Here is a 19,639-nt window from a genome sequence, read left to right as displayed (position 1 = left end):
TCCTGTGGTGCGAGCCCATGTTTTAAACCCGCAGTTTTAACCCGCGGGTTTAAAAAGGGGCTGCACTGTGGTGTGTTCTGCTGTTTCAGAGAGCTGGGACTTACGAGAAATGATTTCTTGACCTGGTCGCTTTCAGATCTGTGCAGCGTTAACAAAAATGTCTGCAGTGCCAGGCGCTCTGACTCCAGAGTCTGCGGGACCAGCTTAGCTTATCCCAGGCAGTCACTCGGCGCTCAGATCCTGCCTGGAACTGTTGCATGCCTCTAGCTCCTATTCCCTGCCCCAGGCTCTTCAGCTCCCCCTTCCTAATTTCTCAATTTCCCCCCCTTCCTCACTTGTGCTGAGAGCAAGCGCATGCGCAGACCATCTACAGGCAATGAAGATGATCTGCACATGCATCACGATCACTCGAGTCTGTGTGGGGCGTGCCTCTGATTGCATTAATTTGCATAAGGAGGTGCAGTGAATTGGTCGCCCGGGAAGACTTGGCCACAGATCGCCCAAAAAAAAGGTGGTTAGTGAATCTAGGCCTAAGTCATCACTACTTCTAGTAATGGTCTGTTGTGAGAACTCCAAAAGTAAAACCAGTTCATGATGCAAATTTGATGGTATGATATATTCCTTATCCCTCAGGGTGTGATAGAAACTTGACGTAGCCTTCCTTTCACTAAGGTCACACCCATCTCTAATTCCATTTTGCTCACATAGGTTAGTAATTACTATCAAACTCTTGTATATGTAGTGTATTAATTGTGCCCATTGATAACTGCAGGCCTCCAAACCAAGAAACTTGAGCTTTGTCTTATGAAAAGTCTAGAGGTGTCCATTCACTTTTAACTGCCCTGTGAACAAATCTGTGCACCTGCCAGACCTTCCACTAAATTACTTTATTCCCCTCCTTTTGCTTAGGATTATGCCATAGTGAAGTATGAACCTCTGACCATAAAGATACCGTGGCTGCTTTATCAACTACTAGTAGAGTTCAAACAATATATATGGACAAGCTTCTGGGTAACAGGTTCATAAAAAAACTGAGGAGGCTATATGCAGAAGCAATTAAGTTACTGTTTTAAAAGTGGTCTCAAAAGAAATAGACCTGCCCAACGAAGCCATTAGTTTACGGTAGGTAGAACAGTCAAAAGAAAATTAGATGTTTTGAAATCAGGACAGAGATTGAATGCCTCGGGGGAGGGTTGGTTAGCAAAATTAGTTTAATTAAAGACAAGTACTTAGATGGGTAAAATTGTAAAAAAAATAAAAATCATTGCCTCCAGGAAATGGCCTAAATGAAAAATGGAAGTTAAAGTGTGTGGATGGGCCTTTCAAACAGGCACACAGAACCCAAGCGCAAATAAATATCTGTTGAAACCAGCTTATTTGGAGGAATCGCCATTTAGCCCTGAAAAAAGCAGTAGAGCTGACATGGGCAAAAGTAATTGGAGATCACTCCAGTCCAGACTAGACCCAAGGGATTGTAAGATAGTCTGGGGGGTGGAGGGGAGGAAGGAGAGCTACTCTGTTCTTTTTTTTCTGTTTAATACGATTGCAAGTAATACAGTTATGATCGTGCATAGTAGTTTATATGATAAATAACTGTGCGCCACTAAATGCTTTTGATACAAAAGTTTAACAAGAATTTAAGTCTGTAAATTTGGAATGATAACCTCGAGAAATTAGCCTCTCTGTGGAGATATGACATCAGCTGTCCCTCCAAATGTGGCACAGAGTCAGCCATTATAAAAGCACTGTGCTTACTGCAGCTTAGTAAAAGGGCCCCTTCATCTCTTCCATAGTTCGTAATATTGTTTCTTCTCTCTTTTGTCTGTCTTTTTGATATTACCACCCAATCAGACATTTCAAGAATTGCACTTTTTAGCTGATTCTTCTAGGGGATTTTATTTTTTATGTCTCTTGTTTTTCTTCCACTATTTGTATTTGTTACAATAGATCTTCAATAAATATATTACCCACCTCAAAAAAACAAAACAAAACCCATTTGTTTGACATTCATGCAAAAGTAATTGCATACCTTAAAATAAAAGTCACATACAGAAGGGGAAGTACTAGTAGGAGAGCTTAAGTTGAGACAGCTGCCGGATGTGCAGATTAACAGTAGAATTGACGATCTTGGCAAGAACATTTGGAAAGGATGAAGTGCTTTGCAATCTTGTAAGAGATTCAGCTGGGACTGTATTTCCTACCTCAGCCTATTTCCATGTTCCATGCATTTGGGAGAAAGATCATTAAACACAGTTTTACAGATGGCATCAGGTCCTAAATAAGGCAAACCATAAACAACTGTCACTGCTTGTTTTCTTGTGTAACTTTTTCTAATTGTTATTTTGCTGAGAAACCAGATTAAAGAAGCACCTTGCATTCATATGAGTCTGGAAAGCAGCAGGAAGCAAATAATAAATAGCAGAGGAAAGGTCAAATTCAAATCCTACAACACCTCTTCAATTGTAGTCTAATGCACTGAACACTATTCCATTCTTTATTTTTATGTAAAGTCCAAACAATTCTTTACCACCCTCTTAGTTCTTTCTTCTGACTCAGTTCAAAATACTGATTACGTGAGGTGACTAACTCAATGCTATGATAAGATGGCTACATAGTTCCTGTTCTGGTCTCCACAAGGCTTGACCTTTCTCCTTTGAAATTCACTGAAGATGGAGTTTAATAGTCAAAGTTTGTTTTATTGTCCCTTATAAAAGTGAAAACAGTAAGCAAGCTACTTCTCTATTTTCTATTTAAGCATTATAGGTTTCTCTGTGTCCACTAGTAGGTAATTTTGTAAGAATTTAAATTTGTAGTCGGAACTGCCCAATGCTCAAAAAGAAAATCTTGCTTTAATTTTAATCAAATTGAATTATAATGAGCTTTTCAGGGACCAGATCAAAATTAAAACATCCAACAATGGAATCAAAACAATCTCTTAATCCCAAGTCCCTTATAACAGTGTTTCTCAACCTTTTCAAACCAAGTACCCCCTAAGCCTAACAAATACCAACCAAGTACCCCTGCCCAAGCTCTGCCCCAGATCCACCCAAACTCCACCCCCATAATAATACAGTCGTACTTCGGAATCCGAATGCCCCAGAACTTGAACGACTTGGAATCCAAACTTTTTTTTGTAGTAAATTGTGTCTTGGAATCCGAACTGTGCTTTGGAATCCGAATGCCCTGTACTAGTGCTGCCCAATTCAGGAAAAAAATTTTTGATTCGATTTGATTCAGCCTATTGAATTGGTTTTTCGATTCAATTTTCCTGCCCAATTGGGTGTTTTTTTCAAACATCCTGGTGGGTTTATTTTATAGCTTCTTTACCCCCTTTGCCTTCTCCTAACCACACTGGCACTGTGGTGTAAACAAAATAAACAAACAAAAAAGATTTTTCCTCTCTCTGTTAAATCCTAGCTCACGTTTGCGGTCTAACACCAGGATACATGTTTCAAATCTGACATATTGAAATCACAAAACAGAAAATAACATTAGTTTTTCTACCTTTTGTTGTCTGGTCATTATTCAAATCTTGATGGTCCCAGGCTCTGGTTGTCTTCTGATAACTTGCTTGCTAGGATCTCCTTTCTTCTTTCTGCATGCTAACCACCCATCTGCCATCTCTGTCCTCCCCTTCTGTTTCCCTTCCCTCCCCTGAAGGCCTGCCTGTCCCCCCTTGAAGGCCTGACTGTTCCCCCTTGAAGGCCTGCCTGTCCCCCCCCCTTGAAGGCCTGCCTGTCCCCCCCCTTGAAGGCCTGCCTGACCCCTCCCCTTGAAGGCCTGCCTGTCCCCTCCCCTTGAAGGCCTGCCTGTTCCCCCCCCCTTGAAGGCCTGCCTGTCCCCCCCTTGAAGGCCTGCCTGTCCCCCCCCTTGAAGGCCTGCCTGTCCCCCCCCCTTGAAGGCCTGCCTGTCCCCCCCCTTGAAGGCCTGCCTGTCCCCCCCCTTGAAGGCCTGCCTGTCCCCTCCCCTTGAAGGCCTGCCTGTTCCCCCCCCTTGAAGGCCTGCCTGTTCCCCCCCCTTGAAGGCCTGCCTGTCCCCCCCCCTTGAAGGCCTGCCTGTCCCCCCCCCTTGAAGGCCTGCTTGTCTCCCCCCCCTTGAAGGCCTGCCTGTCCCCCTCTTAAAGGCCTGCCTGTCCCCCCCCCTTGAAGGCCTGCCTGTCCCCCCCCCTTGAAGGCCTGCCTGTCCCTCCCTTGAAGGCCTGCCTGTCCCCCCCCTTGAAGGCCTGCCTGTCCCCCCCCCCTTGAAGGCCTGCCTGTCCCCCCCTTGAAGGCCTGCCTGTCCCCCCCTTGAAAGCCTGCATCCCACCCCTGAAGGCTTGCCTGCCTGTCCCCCCTGAAGGCCTGTCCCCCCCCCCACCCCGAAGGACTGCTCACCCCCCCCCCCCCCCCGGAAGGCCTGTATGTTCCCCCTGGCCTCCCACTGGTGTCCGTATTCCCCCCTGACCTCCCTGCACCGTTTACCTTTGAGGAGCAGCCTGCAGACAAGATCGCGATGCCAGCGATCTTTGCACTGCTTCTGAGCTGTTTCCTCTGCCGCGGTCCCGCTCCTCCTCTGACGTCAGAGGCAGGATCGTGGCGGAGGAAACAGCTCAAAAACAGTGCAAAGATCACTGGCATCACGATCTTGTCTGCAGGCTGCTCCTCAAAGGTAAACGGTGCGGGGAGGCCAGGAGGGGAAGCGGGATGCAAGGGGGGGGGAAACGGACGCCAGGGAGGTTACGGACACCGGGGTGGGGAAAAGGACGCCGGGGGGAAGCCAGACAGCAGCACTTCCCGACTGACTCTCCCCCCTCGCCCTCTAAAGCAGGTACGGCAGCGGCCGGCCAGCAAGAGCAGCGCTGCCGCTCCTGCTTTAGGGGGCAAGGGAGGAGGGTCAGCCAAATCGGGAACCAATTTTTTTTTGTTTTGAATCGATTCGAATCAATTCACCCAAAGTGAATCGGTAGACAGATTCAAATCATGAATCGGTCAGCACTACCCTGTACATTGTATATGTGTGTTTGTGCCCCAGAATCCAAACTCTGCTTTGGAATCCGAATACCCTGCACATTGTATGTGTGTGTTTGTGCCCCAGAATCTGAATGCTGCTTTGGAATATTTGTTAATATTTTACCTTAAAATCTAGTGTATTTCCTGTTAAAATTTGAATTTGTGGGGCCCAGGAAAGAATTAATCCAGTTTATATTATTTTCAATGGGAAAAATTGTCTTGGAACTCAAACGCTTTGGAACTCGAACAGGGTTCTGGAACAGATTAAGTTCAGATTCCAAGGTATCACTGTAATACTAATTGTAATGCAATTTCTTCCATCCATTTTTCATATACTCACAATATAATCTTATTAATATATAATGGTAACCACAAAATTTTTAAAAAATACAAAGCACACTGTACGCAGAGAAAATGTTAATTATAATTTATATTCAGGGTTTTTTCAAAGAGGTCAAGGCATATAACTTTAAAATATGCTATGTCACTTCAGTAACAACTATAGAAAATATACAAATATAGTACAAAATATAGACAGCAGATATAAATTCTCAAAACTGACACATTTTAATCACTAAATTGAAAATGAAATCATTTTTCCTACCTTTGTTGTCTGGTGATTTCATGAGTCTCTGGTTGCACTTCTTTCTGACTGCATTCAATTTCATGAGTCTCTGTTGCACTTCTTTCTGACTGCATCCAATATTTCTTTCTTTCTTTCTTTCTGCCTCCTGCATGCTTCCTTTTCTCCAGGTCTCATTCCCTTCCCCAACCAACATATCTCTCGCTCTCGCTCTCTGTCCCTCCATGAGTCCAACTTTTTCTTCCTCTCTCCCTGCCTGCCCACTGAAGCCACTGTTACTGATTTCTCCCTGCCCCACCCCCAAAGCCAACCCTGCCACCCTCCATCCCCTCAACTTTTTCTTCCTCACTCCCTGCCTGTCCCCCACTGAAGCCACTGCCGCAGACCCTTCCCTGCCCCACTCCCAAAGCCAACCCTGCCACCCGACACACTATTCCCACACACTCCCCTCCCCCTACCACCACCATAGCAGCAACAGGGACAGGCCATGTGCGTGCAGTGATTGCATGCAGCCAGCCCATAAACCTCCCCCCTGACATCAATTCTTACATCAGAGAAAAGGTTCCGGGCCAGCCGGCAGTGATTACTCCATTTCCCCCTTCCCCCCCCCCTCCAGCCACAACAGGGACAGGCCAGGCACGTGCGACTGTAGGCAGCTAGCCCACAAGCCTTCCCCCTGATGTCAATTCTTACGTCAAGGTTCCGGGCCAGCCAGGCAGTGATTGGTTGGCCTGGAACCTTCTCTCCGACATCAGAATTGACATTGGGGGAAGGCTTGTGGGCTAGCCACGTACAGTCACACGCGCCTGGCCTGTCCCTGTTGCAGTGGAGGGAATGGAGCATGTTGAGTTTGCAGGGTCAGCTTCGGGAGTGGGGCAGGGAGGATTGGTGGTGGCTTCAGCGGTGGGGAGGGGAAGGCAGGGAGAGAGCCCAGGCGGCAACTACCTGCATACCCCAAACAGGCATCCCACGTGTACTGCAGGTTGAGAAACACTGCCTTATAACACCTGTTTCTCTGTCTTGTGAAGTCTGGGTTATATAAAATCACGATGTCCACAGAAAAAGAAATTCATTTTGGAAAAACAGAGAAGACAGCATAATAGTACTCAAAAGGACCCTGAAAAAAAAAAGACTCAATGTATGTGTGTATGTTCCCTACTAGTTTTCCATGTGATTATTCTTAGCTGCCTGAAAAGTGAAGCTCAAGCTTTCCAGAATGTGAAAAATACAATACTTATTAACTATGGATTTAGACTTAATATTTGGGACCAGGATGTGACGTAAGAAGGGAGCCGAGGACAGCACAAGCAGGATGTGGAAGATGCTGCACACACTGACAAACATTTCAAGAGGTATGCAGGGGGGAGGGCGCACGGTGCAGTAATTCTGGGTGCCACCACCCTGGGTACCATCCTTGCTATGCCACTGAAAACAGGGCATTTAGGGAATTCCAGTAGTGAGATTTCAACAAAGGTGAAAGAAAGCCAGGCATGTTTAAGGGGAGAGCAGCATAAAGGTTGCAAATTATCCCTGTCAGCTTCAAAGCAGTTTGTGGATGCATGGAAAAACCACAAATTCAAATGCTTGAAATCTAAAAAATTAAGATGGGAGAGTATGAGATGATCTTCAATACACCCTGGCATATTTATTTATTTATTTGCATAGGAGTGAGTTTCATTGCTGTCATGATATATGCAAAATTAACCCATCTGGAGACATTACCCTAAAGAAAAATAATATTTTCTGATTTAACTTCCTCTTTTTTAGTACTTTTCAACATGATGCAAAGCACTGTATCAGTATGTCAGAAGGCGTTGTATCATGTGTTAAAACTGCACTGCTGAAAACTTGTAGTTTGAACTACACTATTGAAAAGTACTATATAACTTGATAAGGTTGAGGTGATTTTGAACTGGTTAACACTGAAGAGGGCTAGAATGTCTCTGCTTTTTAGATTCTTATAATTAGTATAAATATCAGTTGTGTAGCACTTGTGCAGTAGAATCTAACACTTAATAGCATTTGTAAGAATTTGCTTACCATTATGAGTACATAACATTCCTGTTTGTAAGGAGCTCCACATGTAAAACAGACATTGAGACTCCATGCATAACTACTCAAACCTGTCCTGGGGACTCTGTAACCAATCACGTTTTCAGGTTATCCCCAATGAATACACACAAGAAAAATTTGCATATGCTGTGATTCCATTGCAGACAGATTTCCCTCCTGCATGTTTTTTGGGGATATCCTGAAAACCCAGCTGGCTAAGGGAACCCCTGAACAGGGGAGCCCCGATTTAGAGGTCTTACACTGTTAAACAGCAGCAATTGAGATTTTCAGGGCAAAGCAACAAGAAACAGCCACTCAATATATATTATGTTTCAGCACAGAGATTGTAGTTTATCAGCCTGCTGCTTAGTTGGACTCTTGCTTTGCCCCAGGAAGAAATTGCAGTACAACTGTTCCAAGTTTTCTTCCCAGAGGTAACATCTGGATTTTTGCATCTGGTACAGTAGCTGTGTGAAATTCTCTTCAACTGGATACTGCTAGGTAATGGGACTTGATAATGAACACCCTGAACTTGTCTAGGCACTCTAATTTGAAAGGTGGCTAGTGACATTGCATGAATTTAAACTTTGCATGCAGCTGCTTTGTCACCCACATCGCATGCATGTGGATAAAGATTGAATGTTTTTCCAATTCAGCCTTACTCAGAAAAGATGCCTCAAGGGATGGAAGAAACCTTTTAAATGTTACCATCTAAGCTGAAATTTTAAAGCAGCTGTACAAATACTGTTTTTCCACTGTAAATAGACACACCTGTTATGCATATATTAAGAGGCCAAAGTTCAAGAGTGAATTCTAGATCTTACAGAAAACATTGAAGCAGAAATAATGTTGTGTAAGTTGCAGCTGCATCATAAAATATGCACTTGTTAAAGCTTCAAGGATCCTCTTCCGAGCACTGTTTAGAAGTAAAAAGCACTTAGATGTGGCAAGACCTGGACAAAGATCAAAGAAGTAACAAAATTCTACTCTGTGGCAGGAAAAAAAAATTAGAGAAATTGGAAAAGCTGATGGTAGATGGGACCAAAAGGACTTAACTGATCTCTGATATCCTACAGGAAGCTCCAGTTCATGCTAAGAGATTTGTACCAATCTCCCAACTATTTCTGTCATAACAGAGTTAAAATCAGGAATGTTCATGTCTATCTTATGCTGTTAATGTGGTACACATTTCCCCCCTGATTCTATATATAGTGCCTAAAGGGGGGAAAAGGGACTTTTCTGTGTGCTTTATACAATCAAAGCGGTGTACCTGGGACAATGAAGTAAGTGACTTGCCCAGAGTCACAAGGAGCTGCAGTGGGAATCGAAGCTCACAACCTCAGGGTGCTGAGGCAACTGCTCTAACTACTAGGCCACGCCTCCACTCCAGCTCTGACTAACATGTTGCTAAATGTGATTCTGTAAAAGTTTTGTGCATCTTGTAGAATCACCAGTGCGTGTCATAACTTTAGGCGCACTTATTTAGACCAGCTAAAACCAGACCTAAATGCCTGTTCCTAAGTTATGCGTCGACTAACTTCTACCAAGGCACTTACCGAGTTGTGCATGTAACTTCTAACTGATGCCAATTAGTATCAATTAACAGGTGTTTGCCAAATATTTCTGTGGCATCAATGTACAGGTGACAAATCATTTTCAAATGAAGGAAAACTCTGGAAGGAGAGGGCAGAGGATGAAGTTATGAGGTGATAAGACTCTGGAGTAATCTAAGGAGATACTTTTTTACAGAAAGGGTGGTGGATGCATGGAATAGTCTCTCAGCAGAGCTGGTAGAGAGAAAGACTGAATTCAAGAAAGCACAGGACAGGTGCATGTGATCTCTTAGGAAGAGGAGGAGATAGTGGATGCTGTGGATAGGCCAGTTGGCTTTTATCTGCCATCATGTTTCTATGGTTCTAAATACTAAATTGGGGGGATTTTGTATAATATGAACAAGGCGTACTCACTGATGCAATGAGGCTGCATTCTTAGCTATGCCCAAAAGTTGTTCTTCATATGTACTGCATTGTAAATCTTTGCCACGTTGAACACTCTTATTTTCAGAGTATTTCTGTTTGAGGTTTTGGTTTTTGGGGGGTTTTTTTCTTAAATTTAGAATAGTTTAATTTTATTTTATTCTTGTTTGATTTCATACAATACCTGTACATATTTTTCACAAGTTCCTGTGCAATATATTTACTATTCGGTTTATTGATATATATAGGTATATTACCAATAGTATTTCTATTGATTTGTCAGACTTGCAGCATTAATTTCAGTGATATGAATCAGTGCCTGAGACTATAGTCTTCCACTTTGGTAACTGTTGTTGATTCTAAACTTTTTTTTTTATATGGTATAATTCTATAAATGCATATTTTGTATCAGGTCTTGCCAAATTGGGTTTTAATATTTGTTATAAATTGTAATTAGGGCTGCATTTCTGAAGTAGGCTCTGAAAACTGTAAGGCTGTTTATAGCGATTCTATATGCTGTTTTAGATTACTTAATTTGTAATTTGTCAATTTGTATTTCTTCTTACTATTTTTTATTCTTTAATTTATTTAGGGATACATTTTGATTAAAATTTATAATTGGGATTAAGCATGCGGTTAATTGCACAATTAAAAATGTTTATTTTTGTTCCTGCTGCATCTCTTTATGACTATGGGCAACGGAGGGTTAAGTGACTTACCCAGAGTCAAAAAGAGCTGCAGTAAGGAAAAACAGAACTAAATAATAGTGGGTAGTCAGCTTAGATTTCAAAGATCTTTTTTTCTGAAGACCCCCCATCTGCCTAAAAACCCCTCGATTTTGCTTAAAATCAACAGGGATGGACTCAGTCCTTGTGTCAGGTGTGTGCTGGATGGCCGACCAAGGGGCGTTCATCTCTGTTTGATGTAGCGTGCAGAGGAGGGGCGATAGCAAAGGGCTCAGCCTCCTCTGAGTTCTCCAGGGCTAGAGATCTGCTTGGAGGTCTGTTCTCAGGGGAAGCGACTCTTTCTGGACTCCTCCTAAGGTTGTTTGGCCAAGTGCAGTCACGTGGATGTCGTGGAGCCTAGGAGGACCGGCAGGGGTCCCTTCTGGAGTCTTTGAGACCGTTAGTACAAGGCTTCACTCCATATTTTGTGAGCCTTATGTGAATACCTATTTGAATTGCTGAGGGTCCTGAGCATCTGTTTGCAGGGTGACAGGTCAAAAGCGCGCCTGAGGGCAAGGCAGAAGCCTGCACCGAAGAAAAACAGTGTTTTAAGGGGCTCCGACGGGGTGTGGGGGGGGAACCCCCTCCCCCCCCCCACTTTACTGAATACAGATCGCGCCGGGGTTGGGGGGATTTGGGGGGTTGTAACCCCCCACATTATACTGAAAACTTCACTTTTTCCCTTAAAAACAGGGAAAAAGTTAAGTTTCCAGTAAAATGAGGGGGGTTACAACCCCCCAAATCCCTCACAACACTGGCGCGATCTGTATTCAGTAAAGTGGGGGGGTTCCCCACCAAAAACCCCCGTCGGAGCCCCTTAAAACACTGTTTTTCTTCGGCGCGGGCTTCCACCTTGCGCTCAGTTGTCTCGGCGCGCACTTTTGATTATGAACCGTTTGCAGTGCACCAGTAGTGGTGGGGCAGGGGAACTACCCTCAACATGCACCCTGACCAGACGAGGACACAGACCTGGACCAGGAAGAGTCTGTTATAGACTGGGAGGATGGAAAGTTCAATTCCATGCCACTTTTGTCCCAGTATGTTTTTCTCGCACAGTCTACTTCTTTGTATGAGAACAGGGGGGTCAATGCTAATTGGTTTGTTATTCAATAGTTGCACGTTCAAATTGGTTGCAGAATCAAATTTGCATGTGCAGCTCAAAGTGCCATTTATAGAATTCAAGGGAATAGTGCACCTCTGAAAATGCACATTTATTCTATACACATAACCTCTGCACCTACAGTAGACATAGGGCAATTCTATATAGGGTGTCACAATTTTGGTGCCCAAATGTGAGCACTAAGGCCCTCTTCTATCAAACTGCGATAGCAGTTTTTAGCGCGGGGAGCTGCGCTGAATGGCCTGCGCTGCTCCCGATGCTCGTAGGAATTCAATGAGCGTCGGGAACAGCGCAGGCCATTCAGCGCGGCTCCCCGCGCTAAAAACTGCTATCGCAGTTTGATAGAAGAGGGCCTAAGTATTGTATAACAGCCAACTTGTGGGCCAAAGCTGTTGATGGAATCCTAGCTTAAATTGGCAAAGATCTGCCTAACTGTAGGCATGACTGTTTTCGCTTTTTCTATGGAAGGCGTTACTGTTTGCACCTAAATTCAATAGGTGTGTGTGAAACTATATGTATTCTGTAGTGTGCCCCGCCCCTTCCCAATGCTCCGCCCCCTAGATATACCCCCCACTGCGGTAACACACTATAGGTTTTAGTTCACTCTCTATGCTCCATCTTTACTTATACCCTATGCTGTCTATTGAACTGTTTTACCAAGTATTGTCGACATTGTAATGTAGCATACTATGCCATACTTTAATTGTAATTTGAATATTCTTACTGCTAGAATTGCCTATTTGTTTGTTTGATTTATTCTTGAGTGAATTCCTTCAAAATGGTGGTAAATAAATCCTAATAAATAAGTTCTAGTTAGTGCAAATTATTGACAATTAGTGTGCTATGCCACTTATGTGCGTCATTACAGAATAATCGCCCCGATGTCACTTTCACAGGTAAGAATATCCTTATGTTTGTGACAGTATCTGTACATTTCCATGCTTGGGTGGCATATAAATGAGGGCACCCTGTTCTAGAATTGCCCTTCATACGTCTTGGATACCAATCAGGAAGGACATTTTAGAGATTAAATGATAGTTTGCTAAGACAGAAAATAGTATGTGCTTTAGTTAGCAGGAAATCAGGAATGATGGTAGAAAGACTGATGGCAGAATAACAAAATGATAAAGGGGATTGAACCATTCTCCTAAGAGGAGAGACTAAAGTGGTTAGGACTCTTCAGCTTGGAAAAGAGGCCAGCTGAGGGGAGGTTTGATGGATGTCTATAAAGTCCTGAGTGGAGTGAAATGAGTAAATATGATTTAATTGTTTACTTTGTCACAAAATACAAAGACTAGGGGACATGTCATGATGTTCCAAAGTAGCACATTTACAACAAATAGAAAATAGTTTTTCACTCGGTGCATAGATTCACTAGAGACAGGTCTTGTCAGACAAATCTGATCAATTTCTTTGACTGGGTGACCAGAGAATTGGATAGAGGAAGAGCGCTGGATGTGGTGTACTTAGATTTTAGCAAAGCCTTTGACATTGTTCTAGACAGGTGTCAAATAAACGGTGCCCTTAGGATAGCAGCTAAAGTGATGGACTGGGTCAGGAACTGGTTAAGGAAAGGCAACAGATTGCTCTGAGAGAAAGGGATGCTACCAGTGGTTTGCCATGATGTTCGGTTCTTGGGCCTGTTTTTTTTAACATTTTTGTAAGTAATGTTACTAAAGGTAGGGTTGCCAGATTTCCTCTTTAAAAAAAAAAAAGAGGACACTTGGCCCCACCCCCACATGAACCTCGTGTTTCCTTCCTCGAGCTCTGAGCTGTGTCTAGTGGGTCTCCACACATGCATGGATATCGGTGCAATGACATCACGCTCATGCACACATATATGTGATGTCATCAGGTCAACATGTGCAGAAGCCCTCGAGAGGCAGTCCCGAACTCTGGGCCTTCCAAAACCCAGATAAACTGCCAACAAATATCTTCCTACTTGGGACCATGATGCCAATAATGCATCACGACATTCGTTCCTACCAGAAAACCTGGCCATGTTCACATATGCAAAACACAGATAAACCCTATGCAAATACAGGACCACAAACGAAACTAAGATGCCAGGGTCTGCATGCAATACACCAGAGAAATAGAGATAAATATATTTCTTCTTGAACAGTGTAAAATATAGACAGCAAATTATAAATTGACACATTTCAGTCACTAAATTGAAAATAAAATCACTTTTCCTACCTTTGTTGTCTGACTATTTTTCTACTCATCTTTTTCCATTCTCTAGTTTCACTTTCTTCTGTCTGTGCTCTTAACTGTTTCCATGCCCTTATCCAATTGCAGTTTTTCTCGCCTTCATTTTCTGTTTTAACACTGCAAATTTTCAGTGCATTTTTGACCATATGATCATTTTGACCCTGTTTTTCCAGCCTTTAAGATTTGTCTTTTGAAGAGTCTCTTATTGAGCACCACCCACTGGGCCGTGTTGGGTCCATTAAATCAATAAGACTTGGACTTTACATAAGGCTTGGCTTTACATATATATGATGTTTTTAAGTTATTTTCATTTACAATAAAATTACATTTGTTTCTTAGGTTGATGTGTACTGTCCCTTCCCCACTCTTTCTCTGGTTTCCTTCCCATCTATCCAGGTGTACCATCTTCTCCCTCTTTCTTCTCCCCTATTCCCATCTATCTATAAATAGCATTCCTTCCATTTTCTTCCTTTCTCTACTCCTCCCATCCCTATGCATCATCTTCCTCGCTCTCCCCTTCTCCTTCCCCACCCCTGACATCCCTGTGCACCATCTCCTCCCTCCTATTTTATACAAATCTCCAAAGAAATTTGCATTAAAAATATGACCACATTACCACCGCCTTCCGAGATTCACACTGGCTCCCAGAACCAGCACGCATACAATACAAATTCTATTGCACCCTATTCAGATCCCTAAATGGAAATGAACCAAGCTAGCTGAGCAACTGCCTAAACAGGAGAAACACATCCAGACCAAGGAGAACTCATGCACACTTTACCCACCCCCCAATCAAAGGTATACAAAGCAACAAAATATACGACGGACTATTAGCCACCAGAGCAGTGAAACTAGACCGCCACCTCTCCAATCTGCTGACTATAATGCCCAACTACAAAACATTCAGGAAAGAACTTAAAACTTTTCTATTCAAGAAATTTATCAAATGATCTAACAAAACCTGATTGTCCCGCCACATATCCTGATGCATACTCCATCTATTAACCATGTATTCTCCCTGGAAATGGCCAGGCCAACTCTTGTTGTAAACCGCCTAGAACTGAAAGGTATTGGCGGGATAGAAGACATCAATGTAATGTAATATAAAATAGATAAGATTGTATAATATTGAAGGATTTTTTTTTTCCATTTCATTTATTATTATATTATAAACTGCGAACTCTAAGCAGTTAAATCAGATATATTAGAAAAATAAAAGAACTCCAATATCACATAGGAAAAATTCACAGACAACTTTCCAAGTGTTTTTTTCATTTGATATACTGTCTCTCAGCAATGCCACCTAGGCAGTTTACAAAATTCAGCAAGTACACTTCCAGTTAAAGTAACCTACCCATACTGGAATCAGTGGTCCCAAAGGCCAGTTGTAAAAAAATAAAATTTCTTTGACCTGGTTCTAAACCTAAGATAGGACAACTCAGCTCACAGAGGTAGAGAAAGATTATTCCATTTAGGAACAACACTTTGCCTAGTAGAGTCCAAACATCTTGTGCAGGATCTGGAAGAACCAATTAATGATAATTTATCTCCCCCCCCCCTTTACAAAACCGCACAAAACCGTGCTGAATGCTCTGTGCTGCTCTGATGCTCATAGGAACTCTGGAGCAGTGCAGAGCATTCAGCGCACCGGCCAGCACTAAAAACATCTTGGAATATTAGAAGCCAGTGTAGTTTAGCAAGGAGAGGCACCACATGTTCATTTTTACCTTTGCTAAAAATCAACCTAGCTGCAGTATTTTGGATCAGTTGAAGTCTATGCAAGCTGTTCTTGGTTAGGCTAAGGTAGATAGAATTACAGTAGTCTAGACGAGAGAGAATAATCAATTGAACAAGGAAAGAAAAATGCTGCTATTGAAAGTAGGACCTGACTTTTCTAAGCATGTGGAGGCTAAAAAAAGCACTTTTTTTTTTTTTTTAACTAGGGAATTAATATGCTCACTAAATGAGAGTGATGAGTCAATAATGACCCCTAAGATTCTAGAGAAGAATTCAATTTGTAAGGATGTCTCTGGCAGAGAAACAAAAGATCCAGCTTAGACCCAAGCCATAACAACTTAGTTTTGTTTTCCTTTAAACTTCATTTGCATAGAAAGAGCCCAGGTTTGAAGTTTCTGTATACATTGGATTATGCTTGTCAACAGATTAGAGAGGTTTCATTGTGTAATTAGCATAACCTTTAAGAGAGCAATAATATCAGCATATGACTCATACAGACCCATCTACGTGTAAATGTCAAGATATTAAGTGCTTAGCACCAATTTTTCAGTGTCATTTATAGAATTTCTCCTCAATTATCTCTCCATATACTCCTCTCCGGGAACTCTGTTCATCATGTAGGCCTCATCTGTATCCTTTTCCTCTACTGCCAACTCCAGACTCCATCCCTTCTGTCTTGCTGCACTGTACAAGAGCAGACTGAGTCAGTATGTCGAGCTCTATCTCTGGGTGAGTCAGTATGTCCAGCCCTGTCTGTGGCAGTGTTCAAATCTAGGCTGAAAGACCACTTTTTCAAGGCTGCTTTTAATTCTTAACTTACTTGTAACATACCAATATCTGTTTTATCATTCCTTCTGTGCAATGCCCTAACCTCTATTTGTCCCGTTTCTGATTTGGTTAGATTTTAAGCTCTGTTAATCGGGGATTATCTCTTACATGTTTAATGTACAGCGCTGCATACATCTGGTACAGTACTCCCCTGAAATTCACAGGGGTTCTGTTCCAGGAACCCCCACAAAGGCAGGGGAGGCAGGAGAGGGCAGCTGGAGCGCTGTCAGGTAAAGAAAATCACTTGTGGTCTGCTCCAACCGCCTCTTCCTGTAGTAGTCAGGCTACACCAATCGGGAGCTGCTTTGATATGCAGCTCCTGATTGGTGTAGCCTGACTTTACTACAGGAAGAGGTGGTCAGAGCAGACAGTGAATGAGCGAGTCCGTGATTCGCGAACTCCAAATTCACAGGGGAACACTGTAAGTAGTAGTACTCGTATATTTGTAAAGATTTGAGTATAGAGTCTGTTGGAGGCTGTGCTTGGTTTGGTTCATAGGAAACCAGACTGTCTTTATTCTAGGATGGCAAGATGCAGACAATATCAACAGGGTAATAAATTGAATTTGGGTGGGGTAAGATGTATTCCAGCCATGATCTTAGTCATAGATGTGTAAAAGGCCTTTTGACAGTCCACTGGAAGCTGGAAATAATTTTATTAAATGTGTTATATACAAGTTAAGAGAAAAGGAATGGATTCAGAATGAGAGATGTTGGGAAGTCTTCTCATACATTTTAGATATGGGTTTAAACACTTTGGTGTAGAATTGATATTTGTACTGTTATGTCTATCAAGAGAAGATGAAAGGTCAGATTCTATAAATGGCACAATGATCAATGCTGTTCTATAAAGGGTTCTTCAGGATGACCACACTTTTTATAGAAACTAAACTAAAACTTAACCTTATATACCGGGTCTTCAACCAAAGGAAGCTCAACGCGGTTAACAATAAAATAAAGTTAGTTTTCAAAATGTATAGCGAATAAAAAAGTTTTTAGAAGTTTACAAAAGAGCTGGAAGGAACTGGGATACCTCAAAATTAGGGGAAATTCATTCCATAATTGGGAAATTTAAACCCCAGAGAGCTGCTAACATTCTTAACTCCTTGAATTCTTTTCCTAGAAGGAAGAGAAAGTTTAAATTGATGAATGCCTCTTGCATATGAAAATCTATAAACATTCCATAGCAGAGGAACAAGAGGAGCAAAGATACCATGTAAAATCTTAAAAACAATACATAAACACTTAAATTAAATTCTAAAATAAACCGTGAGCCAATGGAGAGAGAAAAACAAAGGAGTCACATGGTCGAATTTGCTCTTTCCATAGATCAACTTTGCGGCGGTATTCTGAATTAATTGTAGTCTTTAAAGGCAGTTCTTAGTGATGCCAAGATAAAATAGCATTGAACTTTGAATTTAGCACTCCACATCAACTTTGGGAATGAGGACCTATGCCAGCTGAAACCTGGTGTGCAAATTGAGCGAGGATCCCTACTATTCTGTAACACTGTGCACATCTTCTGTGAACACCCCTGATCCACCCTTGCCCCTCCTATGAACTGTATACGGAAATGGATGGGAAGCCAATGAACTGACTTTAGAGGGGTGATGTGAGTATAGCGACTCTGGCAGAATATGTCATGCAACAGAATTTTTTACAAATTGAAGGGGGGAGAGATGGTTGACTGGAAGACCTGAGAGAAGCAAATTGCAGTACTCTAAGCCAAGAGGTGCTAAGAATGTGGATAAGGGTTTTGGTTATGTACTCGGAAAGGAGAAATCGAATTTTGGTAATATTATAAAGGAAGAAATGACAGGCTTTAGCGATTGTTGGATCTGGGCAGAGGAGAGAGGGAAGTCAGTTGACCCTGAGGTTGCGAACTGACAGAATAGGGAGGAGGAGAATGTTGTCCACAGAAACAGAATGGGGGGAGTGGAAAAGTGGGTTTAGGAGCTCAGTCTTAGCCATATTCAGTTTTAAGTGGTGGTGAGACATTCAGGTCGCAATGTTGGACAGGCAGGCTGCGATTCAGACCTGGATTCCTGTGCAGATGTCTGGGAGCCATCAGCATAGAGGTGATATTGAAAACCATGTGAGGAGACCAATGCACCAAGGGAGTGTGTATATATGGAGAAAAGGAGAGGGCCCAAGACAAAGCCTTGAAGTACACTGATTGAGAGTGAGATAGCAGTGGAGGAAGACCACCTATGCAAACACTGAGAGTGCAATGGGAGAGATAGGAAGAAAACTAAGAGCGAATAGAACCTGGAATCCCAGCGAGGACAGCATATTGAGGAGAAGGTGGTCATCAACAGTATGAAATACAGCAAATAGATCGAAAAGGATGAGTATATAGTACAGGCCATTAGATCTGGCCAGGAACAGGTCATTAAAGACTTTACAAGGACAGTTTTCGTGGAATGGAGTGGGCAAAAGCCCGATTGAAGTGGATCAAGAATAGCTTGAGCTGAAAGGATGTCCAGGTAAAGACAGTGAACAGCACATTCAAGTAATTTGGATAAGGAGGGGAGGAAGGAGATAGTTGGAGGGGGATGTGGGGGGTCTAGTGAGGGGGTTTTGAGGACATTGAAACAGAGAGACTATGGCATGTTTGAAGACAAGAACAGTTGCAGTGGAGAGTGACAAGTAGGAGGGAAGACATTGGGAGAGATATCATTGAGTAGGTTGGTGGGTATTGGGTCAGAGGAGCAGATAATAAGTTTGGAGGAAAGATGTACAGTTTCCTCTTCAGTGATTTCATAAAAGGAGGAAAAGGTAGCAGAGGTTGGCAGAGTGGACAGCTGGGAGGAGAGTTGTGGGGGGGGGACCTGGTTTGAGAACTCGAGGTGAATCTTGTCATAGAAGAACTCTGCTTTCTGAATGGTTGCAATCAGTTCTCGCAGGGAGGGCCCAAGCAGCAGTGCAGACAGATGCACCTGTCAGCCCATACACCGCTGGACCACCAGGCTTCAGGGGAGCATTTAAAAAGGTACTGCGGGCGGGTGAGGTTGTTTTAAAATGAAGAGCCGGTGGGCAGGCTGTGTTATTAAAGGGTACCAGGAAGGGGTTGGGGGTCATCTACGCTCCATAAGACGCACCCACTTCTCCACCCCCTTTTGTGGGGTGGAAAAAGTGCGTCTTACAGACCGAAAAATACGGTAGATAGAATAGGATTGCTAATCAATGCGATGGATGTGCTTGTTTATGAGTGCAAATCAACTCAAAATGTGGCTCGATAGTCAACAAGCAAACACGCATTTTTTCATCCACCAACTGTAGTCATGCTCTCTTTTTTATTTCAATTTCTGTCAGAGCTGAAAATCTAAGTTCACAAAAATAAGAAGATCCAAACGGTAACAAATCCTTGATTGCATTGTTGCTCAAGTTAGGATAACTGCTGCATGAAAAATAAAA

The 19,639-nt window shown here is 42.7% G+C and overlaps 1 protein-coding gene across 1 annotated transcript in view; it reads left to right on the top strand.

The window, feature by feature from the left end:
- NOL10 (nucleolar protein 10) overlaps positions 1-19,639 on the top strand; it is a 203,103-nt gene that overhangs the window by 182,724 nt on the left and 740 nt on the right. The window lies entirely within an intron of this gene.

Source organism: Geotrypetes seraphini, chromosome 3 (assembly GCF_902459505.1).
Source record: "Geotrypetes seraphini chromosome 3, aGeoSer1.1, whole genome shotgun sequence".
Lineage (NCBI taxonomy): Eukaryota > Metazoa > Chordata > Amphibia > Gymnophiona > Dermophiidae > Geotrypetes > Geotrypetes seraphini.
Note: the sequence above shows the minus strand (reverse complement) of the source record. Positions and strands in the feature narration are given on the sequence as shown.